The following is a 10,767-nucleotide window of genomic DNA, read 5'->3' on the forward strand; positions in this document are numbered from 1 at the left end:
TAACATAATGCAAAAAAAAATTTTCGAATTGCTTATAAACAATGTATTTGTTTATAATAAAATTATTAACAATAGCTGTAAAAAATTAAAAAAATAAATTATTAATCAGTTTTCAGCTATGAGACATTGAAACAATAAAAAATTCAAAAAAAAATGTTGTAATGTATTTTTTATCAAATTATAATTTTCAATTGTCAATAAAAAAATAGAAAATAACAATTTCTTTATTTTGGTAACAATAATCTATTTTTTGGCCTGTTAAGGATAACTTCACCAAAGGAAAAAAATGCCAGAGTTTTAGTTTAATGATTATAGGCATTTTTATATTAACTTTCAATTCGGAAAAAGTTATTAATTAACAAATTTATAATTAACGTTAAAATTGGGATAAAAATTTTTTGACTGCGGATTATTGTTCATTGATGTATCCCAACATCACATGAATTTTTTCATTCCTTAATATTCACATTTGATATGTTTAAATAATTTTTTTTGTTTTTATGTCAGAGTGACGAAAGGCGCGCGGAAGCCAGACTACCCTCTTTTGGCTCTATTTTGAGCGCTCTGAAAAAATTATAAATAATCGAGATACAGTTTCGGGAGTCGGGACTTTTTTACGCAAATTCATTGATCTTTTTAAATCTTTTTTCAAATTTCCAAAATTTTGAAAATTTTCCGAGATATCAAGAAAAAACTAAAGCCCCAATTTTTTTTTCACTTAATTGTTTATAACTTTTGTTATTTTTATTGGCGTGTTTTCGGACCTTTCCTTAAACTTTTTAGGCAAAGATACGAATCGAATGACACCTTGGTCGTAATTTTTGGACGGGGCTGAAAAATGTCACCAAAAATAGCTAAATCGAGTACATGTGAACCAGACTACTCAGGTGTTCTTGCCACATGGTTGTATCACAGTAGAGTTATAAAACCAGTATAAAACCACGTGATCCGCTCGAGTTGTCGGGGACCTTCAACCGCCCCAACGCGTTGGATTCTCATCCAAAGCGTTCAGTGCTGTAGTATCGAAGGACTCGACGGTACCACGGGCATCGGATTAGTTATAATAAACGGTCGGAAATTGATATTGTGTTTAGTTTATTCGCTGTTGTTTTTAGTTTTTGCACTTGGTTATTGTTGTTTGTTCTATTATTAAGTGATTAGAAAATAGGAGATGTAAAGAAGACATTATTAAAGGAGTCAAGAAATGTTTGCTGCTTCAATGATTGCAAAAGCAAAGCCGTCAATTGTAGCGGGAAATTTTATTGATTTCCGAAAGATCCCGAAAGGTAAGAAAGTACCTAATGAGTTGTTCAATCTGTATAATTTTTATTCTAGGGCAAAAATATGGCTGAAAGCATGCTGCAGACCTGATTTGCTCAACAAATTGGAAACACTCTACAAAAGCAGTTATCGTTTATGTGACAGTCATTTTGAAAATGATGTGATAATAAGGAGCCATAAGAAAAAATTTCTACGACAGAATACTGTAACAATGATATTTATCTGGACATCAAAGTCAAGTACTGATATAGTCGTTTATAATGATTATGTTATTAAACAATATTAAACAATACTTGTTGAAATAGAAATGATTATTTAGTTAACTAGTTTAATGATCCAATATTTTTTCTGAGAAAAGGTTGGGTAATAGGATCACTTTTTTTTTCAAAAAACTATTGTTTTCTTGCCTACGTTTCCAATTCAAATAAATTTTACCATATTAGATACATATTTAATATATGTCCGATGGTTTTCAAAATAGTAATATTATCAGCACGAAAAAACTACTTTTTGAACCCTGAAGAAGAATTCATTTAAATTTGAAACGTCGACAAGAAAACAATTGTTATTTTTATATTTTGTATATATTATATGTATCAACAGTATAGAAAAAAATATTCAAGACAAGAGAGAACGAAAATAAAACAAAAAGAAAATATACATTTAAAATTGCACTTTTGTAAATGGTCAACGGCAGGATTTTTTGCTCGGGCTTGTCGGACGGCGATATTAACACATGTGTGGACCGCATGTGTTAACCGCATACAGAATAAGTAACTTACCACAAAATCTTCTATAATACCCTAATATTTCGTTTTTATATGAGTGCACGCTTATGGTAAAAGAACGAAATTTACGAATGAAAGTAGTGGGAGTTGACTTACCTACTGGTTGATTATTTTTACTATGGTTGTACCGTCAATGAAGTGTATTATCTTGAAGTTATGCGGCACTTGCGAGAAGCAATACAAACAGTTTCATTGCCGTCTTCTCTTGAATCATATGCTGTTTCTTCTTCCCCAAAAAATGTATTTGGGCAGACTTCCCTGGCGAATTTTAAGCTAATGGTGATGGTGGAGCATTTGTGGTGGAGTTTGAAATAGAGTTTCCTTCCTATAGGAGTTTATCTTCAATTTCAATATTCCGTGTAATAAGAAATATGTATAAGACTTATGACGTAGCTTGGTGTTTTTCACCAACAGTTTGTTCATGCTATTCGCATCTTTTGTTATCCAGGTTATAACACTTCTTCAGTCTAGACAATTCAGTAGCAACTCTCTTACCTGGAACAAAAAGTGAAAACATAACTAATCAACGTCAAGTCAATGATGTACTTTTTGTTTCTGGACCAGAGACTGAATGTATTCAAATGGTTCACCAGATTCAGTGTTGTAATCTAGAGTGTAAGTTTGTAGACCTGTTACTATTTTCTGTGGTTTCAGGTCGCCAGCTAGCTTATCAAAACCTGATAGCCATCTTCTGTGGTAGATGAAGGACATGAAGTTGAACCCTTTTTCAGCGTAGACAAATATGTTTTGCTGAAAGTCCTTTTCCAACTCTTTGCTGTTCCTATACTTTCATTGAACTCTAAAAGGAAATAACAGGAATGCGTTGCTTTCAGGAGGATTAACTGCGGCGAATAGAATTTGCAGCCACGCTTGCAATTTTATTACAGATAGCTAAACTGCACTTGGATCATTGATATACCTAAGGGTTACATTCAATGTGGTCTGATAATGCTACAATGATCTCAAAGAACTGTTAGACAAGAATAGATTCACTATTTTCCAGGACACTTAGGAATCTGAGGCAATGGATATCTGCGTGGGCATCAGAATAAATGGTACGCAACCATTCCAGAAAATGGGAATTCAATTCATGTATACACTTGGTTCTCAGCAACTAACTTTTAAAACGGATTCAAAGTTCAGGCTGACTTTGAAAACATGTCTGAACATATTTGTTTGAGATTTTTTATCCTTTTTAGCCTTATATTGGTTGGGTTAGGTTAGGCCCGAAATGAGTGGGTCTATTCGACCCTCCACCGCAACCCGCAAGGGTTTATTGTAGCTCACTCCTATTCACCCTCGGCCAATTAAACCCAGCTTCTTAACGAAGCCGATTAGTTTGTATGGTGAGTTGTCTTTTAGGTCGGATGGTAAGAGTACGGCTCTGCCGAACTCTAAAGACCTGATTCGGTCCTCAGCGGGGCAGGCACAAAGTATATGCTCTGTTAATAAGGTAGTCGGATAGTGAAGTTGCAAGATTTCCACCTTAATACCTACGACAACCTTCCCATATGAGGGTTTTTGCACGTCAGCTACACCTCACGATGCCTTAGATTCAGCCGTGCAGGCTGAATCAGGGAAGTCAGTTGCAGTCGAAAAACTAGACATCCATCTCCTTTATAGACTCGCTTCTGATCTAAGTTTACAGGGAGGTCAGTTGGAGTCGTAAGCTCGACATCCATCTCCTCTATAGACTCAGCGTCATCTTATATTGGACTATTATGACTTAAGTATAAACGTAGGTTCCACCATCTGCCGTGTTTTTAGTATTTTGGACACGTTTTTATTATCTTCACTTGTATGTTTGTTTGTAAAAAACTCTTTGGACTCGATTTTGACTAGTTTTAAACGGACGCTTAAATAGCATCACAAACTAAAAAATTAAAAATAATTCGAGACTAAATGACTTGATGTAACTAAAGTCTGAAATTAGAATAAATCTATTTACAAAAAAATGAATTTTGTTGTAAAAAAGCATGGATACTAAATATCCATTGTTATTAATACTTGGTTAGAAGCTGTTTGACAAATAATAAAAATATAATTTAAAGCATCCCATGTTTTTTACAACAAATTTTTTTTTTTGTGAATAGATTTATTCTGATTTCGGACTTATTGAAAGTCATTAGTAAGATGAAGCCATAGGACTTATTATCGATGTTGAACACAATCTTAAATTAGTTTCAAATTATTTTTTATTTTTTAGTTTGTGTTGCTATTAAAGCGTGTTTTTTAGTTTTTCTGAAAACTGTTATTTATTCTTAATGTTCTCGATATGTTTGTATTTTGATGATGACAAAGAAATGTAGAGAAGAGAAAATAATGAATTATTTCACTTATTTTCATATACTTTCCATCCTCACTAGTGAAACTTCAAAACCACTCTGTTCAAATAAGGGCAATTTGAATGAAAATTTATTCCACTTGTGTTTGAAAGACATTTGGTAATCCGTTGTGATGAAATATCTAGCCCATTAAAATGTTTTATCTCTTGATTCAGAACATAGTTTCAGTTGGTTTCATAAAATTATTTCCCGAATTCATACTAATCGAGACAAACAGTTACCATGTCAAGCGGGAGGAGCGACATGGATTCTGGAAAGACGTATAACTCTCAAATTAATGACAAAAGTTCTAGTAAGTTAGTTCGCTTGTTATATGGAATAATATTCCTATTTAGTCACGTTTTATTAAAGTATATTTTTGAAGGAATTTGAAACTGAATGACATTAGACAACCCCATTAGACAAGTTTCCGCATATTTTTCACTTCTCGATCACTTCCGGTTTCACCCTTATCTAAAGACATCAAGTACTGTCAGAAAATTACTTTTCGGAATTTTTTTTGACGAATCTTACGATACTGATTCATCTACAATTTGACAAAATTGAGAAACTGGCAAAATCGAAATGATAATAGATTAGCAAACTGAATTAACAAAACTGACAAAATTGGTGAATTTTCAAAGAGCATTCTTCCGTGTTCAAGACATTTCTAAACATGCCATTATTTGTAAATATAATCCACCAGTTTTCAGTCAAGCTGGCAGCTGAGCCTTATCTCGTTCAATGCATCGTTGAAAAAATTCATATTTCCTATCAGGAAATTTTCATATTACCGAAATTGCACACTGCCCAAAGCAGGTGTTCACTCGACTCAGTGAATCCGATATTCTGAAGTGATCCTTCTTTTGAAGATTCAGAACTAAGATGCGAACTAATTTGTTGGTCGGTTAATGACTATGTTACGTTAGTAACGTCGGTTGTTAGAAATCATCCTTCAAGATACGGTGAAAACGTGGTCACTATACTTATATGCTCATGGAGCTTATGACACTATTATCATTGAGTAAGTGTTATGTTTTCCAAATAAGACTTGTTTAAAAAAACTACAACTAATATTGCTCCTCCTACAGATAAAAAGAAAATACAAAGTGCATGGCACCGACCTCTTCTGAACATTATAAATGATAAACTTCTGGAATCTACAAGTGTATACGATAAGGCTCGTCTGAAAGTAGCAATGATCAAGGAAACGGATGCTTGGCTAAATGCTTTACCTAATGCATCTCTTGGAATACTATTAGACTAGTAGTAATCTTTCAGAATAGCAGTAGGACAAAGGATGAGTTTACCTATTTGTGTGCCTCATACTTGTGTTTGCGGTAGTGATGAGAAAAGTACACATGGTTTGAGTTGCAGGAGAAGTGCAGGGCGTACATCTCGGCATTACCAGGTGAACGACATATTGAAACAAGCTATGGTGTCTGCGGATGTTTCTGCAATTCTGGAACCCTTAGGTACCAGTCGAGATGGTGGTAAACGACCAGATGGCATGACTCTCATACCATAGGAATACGGTAAACCTGTGATATGGGACTTCACTTGCGTTAACACGGTCGCGGCTTCCCGGCCGAAAGTTCGAAGTGTGCTGGAACCGCAGCATTGTCTGGCGAAAAATTGAAACGGAAAAAATACCAAAATCTTGGTAACAGCTATCTGTTTCATCCAGTAGTGGTTGAAACTTTTGGTGTTTGTGGCCCGGAGTCTCTGTTATTCGTTCATGAACTCAGAAGGAGAAGAGGCCAAGCAACGGAAGATTACCACTTTACTTCTTTTCTGATAGAAAGAACTAGTATTGCTATTCAACGTGCTAATGCTGCTTCAGTCCTTGGAACTATTCCTCCTTTACATGATTTGGATGAGATCATGCATTGCTCTCATTTCAGTACGGAACTCTATTAGAAACAAGCCGAGATATGTAGATATTCATTAGTCTCGTATCAAGGTTATTTCTCAAGTAATTGGTCCACTTTTTTTTTCAGTGCGGTCAATGGACTTAGGTCAATCTTGCCCCCCAAATGTGAGTTGCAGTCCTCGTGATTCTGGTTCCCTTTCAGTGGAAGAGCTTCATGAAGCAAGAGCTGAATTGATCCCTCTACGAAACCCTTCATCACTTGGAAGGATCGATTGTAGCTTGAGAAATGGTTCTTATGCAGATGCTGTGAAACATGTTCTTCCTTACGAATCAGTAGAGAGTTGTTCAGAAAATTTTGAGAAGAAAATTGGATTAGAAAATTTAGGAAACACTTGCTATATGAATAGCATTTTACAAGTGTTGTTCATGACGAAATATTTCGAAAACGAGGTATTAACGATGAACGAGAACCAGAATGTTTCCTATTTATTCATCAAACTCAAACACGTGTTCATGCAGCTGCAGTTTTGTAAGAATTTATCATCTTTCCCACCAACCGATTTCCAAGAGTTTTTGAAGTTCACTAGATACTCGTTAGGATAACAAGAGGATTGTTCCGAATTCTTGGGGTTCTTGTTGAATACTCTTCGTGAGCGAAAAATAGCAGAATCAATACTCCTGACCGCTCTGGATTGAATGATTCCGTACAGTCTATCTCATCTTGTGTTTGTAAATCTTTTGCTGAAAAAATCCTCACTAATTTACTTTGTAGTAAATGTTCAAGAGGTAGCAAAACGTATGTGAATTTCTGGAACTTCAACTAGCGTTTCCTAATATGAGTAATAAACAGTTCGTGCAAAGCTTATTGTTAAATCATCTGAAGATTAAACTTTTAATAGGTGATGATCGACTGTATTGCCAAACATACGCCAAACTAACTGACTGATATAAGAAAACAAGTATAGATGAGGCACCAGTCAATCTAATAATGACACTAATGATCTTCAAACATGACTCAACCTCTGACGGAAGCACCAAACTCTTACGAAGGTTCGAAATAGATGAACACTTCAATCTATCAGACTACTATCATAATCTTAATTGTTCATTGTGGTTCTGGTGTTGAATTTGGTTATTATTACGCTTTGGTCAAAGACGAAATGGACGATAATCGTGTCACTAAGTGTTCTGGCGATGTAATGAATTTACTGGAGCCTATGGAGACACCCTAAATTTTGTTTTATGAAAGAGTGTACATTGGCAGATCAAGATCTTCAGATGATATGGTGCTGCAGGTTTGTCCGGGTTTTCCTGCAGCTGAAAAAGCAAATGCGCCACTGGAATCAATGAAGTCGCCCCGGAGCGCCAATTAATTTTTGTTGCTGTTTTATAATTTCATGATTTGTATTTTATTAAAAGTTAAATATTATGTATCATAACTACATATAATATATATTCTAAGAAATTATGATTGAGTATGTACCTGAGAATGTAGTTCTCACTAGTGATTACGTGGTGTATATAAGAGTGAAGAATTAGTTTTCAGTGTGTTGTTCACCACGAAAAAGCTAGTGTGATTGCGAAACATGTTATGATATTTATGGAAGTGTAGTTTGTTAAATTACTGTGATGGATCTTCGTCAAGTAACGGCCAAGTCAATCAGAAAAAAGTGAATAATCATTAGTTATTTTATTATTATATTATTCATATTCAATTTATAATGTTATTTTGAATTGTTTATTGTAATTTTTCGAAATCACAAGTAAGTTTTTGAATTCTCCGCCGAGTCCACCGATTGATCCGAGATATTTATCTATTGGCCCATTCGAAACGTTAGGGCGTCTTTATTGGTCAATACAATCCATCGGAATTTTTCTGTCGAATTCAAAGACGTTTGTTATGGTTCTACGGAATTCAGTTTCTATGACGTCAGGATCATGCGGAGTTGATATAGAGCGTTCTGGTTTATTGAGGATAAGTTCGGATTGATGAATCCTCTGTTCTGGTTTCGACTGCGAAATTCCTAAACTGTCTTATTGAACCGTATCGAATCGTTCTTGCTCTCGAGGCTGAACTGTTGAGAACTGTTCTCGTTGCTCATGCGCATTCATGTGGAAATTTGTTTGGGCTATTTTCTAGGATGTTTTTTCATTTATTTGGTTTGAATAGTTGATAATTGAGGTTAGATAACCAATGAACTGACTACAAGGATACGCTACATAACAAAATGGACATGATCAACAGTATTTTCTCGTCGTCATTTCTTAATATATACGATAGGTGGCACAGTGATCTCTTCATCATGTCTTGCGCAGTTCCAAAGCAGTTTCGGATGTTACAACCAGAACAAAGCTAAGAACTCGCCTCACCGAAGTCTTTAGATTAGTGTACATATGAACATGGTCACCTACACACGATATCAAAAGTAAAAAAAAAGAAGAATCCAAAAATGTTGAAATATACGAGTACAAGGTATTCCACTGGATAGTTCTAAACCGGAAAAGTGGCAATTTGGCAATTTCGATATACCTGTTACTAATGAAATGTCTAATAGACTCTCACTGGTTCGGACTTCCATTGTCTACTATATAAAATGATTTGAAATCCCTGAAACAAGTAAAAAAGAATAATTAAAAAGAATAGTTGAAATGATAGTGAAATAACCTACAAGTAAAAATATAATAATTGAATAAATAAAAATTGAAAGAATGCAAAAAAAAAAAATAATAAAAATAAAAAAGTGTAGAGATTCCAAGTCACGTTAGTTCACGACGTTTCGATTGTTGGTATCTACAATCGTCTTCGGGTGATGACTGGACTGATTCCTCCGAGAGATGACTATTTTATAGGTCGTTGAAATACTTTCACTTTCTCTACTTTCCATTTTCCGCTTCACTGATTCCGTGAGAGACCGTTTTGGCGGGAGTTGGTCATTTTTCGTTTGATGATGGGTTTCCATATGTTTCGTATATCTACGCTGGCCTGGCTGAATACGTTGTTGGACAAGATGTATGCGGCTTCCTTAAATTTTCTCCTGAACCAATGTTCCTCTCTGTGCAAGATCTCAGCTTGGGACCACTCGATGTTGTGTTGATGGGTCCAAACATGGTCTGCTATTCCTGATTTGCTGGTTTCTCCTCGCTGTGTGTGCTTCTTGTGCTCGGCAATGCGAACATTCAATGGCCTCTTAGTTTCACCAATATAGGAATACTGAATACTGAATACTGGGAATACTGAACTAGACGCCTTTCTGAAACACATCAACAGCGTGAGACCTTCCATCAATTTCACAATGGAGAAGGAAATCCACAATGAATTGCCATTCTTAGACGTTTTGGTGAAGAGGACCGACACTAAGTGGGAAACATCTGTATACCGAAAACCCACTCATACGGGACAGTATCTGAACCACGAATCCAACCACCATCAATCGACAAAAAGAGGAATCATCAAGACTCTATTAGACCGTGCTTTTGGGCTCTGTAATACAAAGGAAGGTCTCGAGAAGGAACTAGACATCATCAAAAATGATCTTCAGCGGAATGGATACTCCAAAGCGATGGTAGAAAAGACTTTGGCTAAAAGACAGCAGGAGCCTCGCAAGGAAGAGAAGCCGTCACAACCAGTGCTTGCACTTCCCTACATCAGAGGATTATCGGAGAGGATAAGAAGAATTGGTTCCAAGTACAACATTAGAACCTGTTTCAGATCCGGTAACACTATCCGTAGCAGCCTCACGAAAACTAGGCCCCCAAACGCGGACTGCGATTCCAAGAATTGCATTTACCGGATACCCTGTGAGTGCGGAAAATCCTATATTGGTGAAACTAAGAGGCCATTGAATGTTCGCATTGCCGAGCACAAGAAGCACACACAGCGAGGAGAAACCAGCAAATCAGGAATAGCAGACCATGTTTGGACCCATCAACACAACATCGAGTGGTCCCAAGCTGAGATCTTGCACAGAGAGGAACATTGGTTCAGGAGAAAATTTAAGGAAGCCGCATACATCTTGTCCAACAACGTATTCAGCCAGGCCAGCGTAGATATACGAAACATATGGAAACCCATCATCAAACGAAAAATGACCAACTCCCGCCAAAACGGTCTCTCACGGAATCAGTGAAGCGGAAAATGGAAAGTAGAGAAAGTGAAAGTATTTCAACGACCTATAAAATAGTCATCTCTCGGAGGAATCAGTCCAGTCATCACCCGAAGACGATTGTAGATACCAACAATCGAAACGTCGTGAACTAACGTGACTTGGAATCTCTACACTTTTTTATTTTTATTATTTTTTTTTTTGCATTCTTTCAATTTTTATTTATTCAATTATTATATTTTTACTTGTAGGTTATTTCACTATCATTTCATTTCAGGTTTATTGTTGCTTAATATAATTGTTATTTTCAACTATTCTTTTTAATTATTCTTTTTTACTTGTTTCAGGGATTTCAAATCATTTTATATAGTAGACAATGGAAGTCCGAACCAGTGAAA

The sequence above is a fragment of the Leptinotarsa decemlineata genome, unplaced genomic scaffold (genome assembly GCF_025532065.1).
Source record: "Leptinotarsa decemlineata unplaced genomic scaffold, Ldec_3_MD MMD2_tig00000035_RagTag_RagTag, whole genome shotgun sequence".
NCBI classification, from domain to species: Eukaryota; Metazoa; Arthropoda; class Insecta; order Coleoptera; family Chrysomelidae; genus Leptinotarsa; species Leptinotarsa decemlineata.